This window comes from Lissotriton vulgaris, chromosome 3_1 (genome assembly GCF_964263255.1).
Source record: "Lissotriton vulgaris chromosome 3_1, aLisVul1.2, whole genome shotgun sequence".
Taxonomy (NCBI): domain Eukaryota; kingdom Metazoa; phylum Chordata; class Amphibia; order Caudata; family Salamandridae; genus Lissotriton; species Lissotriton vulgaris.
In genome coordinates this window covers 504,712,877-504,714,769 of record NC_141689.1, presented here as the reverse complement: position 1 = coordinate 504,714,769, position 1,893 = coordinate 504,712,877, and the positions used below count along the sequence as shown (strand labels likewise).

Genomic DNA, 1,893 nt, shown 5'->3' with positions numbered 1-1,893 from the left:
GAATATGCCCACATTTGTCCATCTTGTAAGCTAGTGAACATATACAGTTCTAAATCAAACGTGAGAAAAACTAAATGTTCATTTGTTTTTAAATGTTTTTTTTAAAAAGATACAGATGACAAACATGATCCCATATTTGTATTCAGAAAGAAAAGGATATATAAAATTACAGTGCAGGATAGCAAATGGGCGCGTGCAAATGAATAGTACCTAACTTGTAATGCTACGAATTGATCACAATCGTTGGCCTATCGTTGGCTGCACCCTTGCCATTCCCTACACATTTTCAAGCATATCCAGTTAGTCAATCAAGCTTGTAGAATGCTAAAGGATCTCTTCTTCAGTAAGTGACGCAAGCTGGCCAAAATTATGAGGAGAGGCCATAGTTCCCTGTTGGTCAAATTATTCCAAGAAATAGTGAAGTTCATCCTCAGTGTTATGACCCAGTTCAACACAGCGCAATATACCTATCCAACCCACCTCCTTTCTTCTCAGGGCCAGTTTCCTGTTGCCACCCCTGAGGTGCACAGGTTCATGATCAATGCCGATAAACCAAAAGTTCTCTTCTGCTGTGTGGTTTTCCTGCATATGGTATGTTAGTGGGTATCTGTGATCCCCATTGCGCCTTGCCCGGACATGCTCCTGCATATGTATTTTTAGAACCCTTTTGGTGCTCCCTATGTAAATCTTGCCACACTGGCAGCCCAATATATATGTTACATATTTAGAATTGCAGTTAATCAGATGTTCTATCGTGTGCTTCTTTTTGGTATTAAAACAGAAGTCTTTGGTTCTGTTTTTTCTTAGTTTACTCACATTGCAATCTTTGCATGTGTAAAAGCCTTTCGTTGTCTGAGTTAGCCAGCTTGATTATTTAGGGGTCCTAATGTACCTGGGGCATATTATGTTTCGTAGGTTTTTGCCTCTTCTGTAGCACACTTTTGGTTTTGTCGCAAGAGTGCCCTGTAAGCTAGGTATGTCCAGGAGTAGATGCCAATGCTTTCTCAAGACATTATACACCCTACTGCTGTGGTCATTGAACTGAGTACTAAAGGCAATTGACATGTTTGTAGAGCCTTTACGTGATACAGGAGCTAGGGTCGTTTTTCTCGGTACTTTCATCACCTTTCGGTGTGCTTTCTTTAGGGTATCCTTGGGATATCTTCTATCCAGAAAGTGCTCCTCAGTTTCCCTCACGTTAGAGAGGAAAGTCTCCTCTGTACTACAATTCTGTCGCATGTGGATCATTTCCCCATAGGGAATGTTGTCAATGACATGTTGGGGATGAGAGCTTTCATAATGTAAAGTGCTGTTGCATGCAGTGATCTTTCGGTGGGTGCGACTGTGTATACAGTTATCCTGAATGAAAAATGTGACGTCCAGAAAGTCAATTGACTGTTTATTATGATCAATCGTAAAACGGACATTAAATGGGTTGTCATTCAAGTAAGCAAAGTAGGACATCAGGTCTGGGGCAGGTCCATCCCAGAACATAATAACATCATCGATGTACCTGCCCCAAAATATGACATGTTCCATCCACCTTGCTGCGTGTCGTCCCCAGGTATGCTCCCGCTCAAACCAGCCCATAAATAAGCCGGCATAAGCGGGAGCAAACCTGGGGCCCATTGCTGTTCCCTGTATTTGATGGTACCAGTTGGAATCATGGAGGAAGAAGTTTTTTGATAGAATAATCTCTGTCATTTCGAGTACGACCTCATTATGTGACAGGTGATCTGTAGTCCTTTTGCCCAAATAGAATTCTAGTGCCTTCACTCTGAACTCTTTTTTAATGCAGGTGTAAAGGCTGATGACGTCTAATGTTACAAAGGTCAGGGTCTCGGACCTAGTGAAGCCTTCAAATTTGCTTAAGATGTCCTTTGTATCCTTTAT

The 1,893-nt window shown here is 41.6% G+C and overlaps 1 pseudogene; it reads right to left on the bottom strand.

Annotated features, from left to right (window-relative positions):
- Window positions 1-402: 402 nt before the first annotated feature.
- LOC147726690 (uncharacterized) lies at window positions 403-1,629 on the bottom strand (annotated as a pseudogene).
- Window positions 1,630-1,893: the final 264 nt, after the last annotated feature.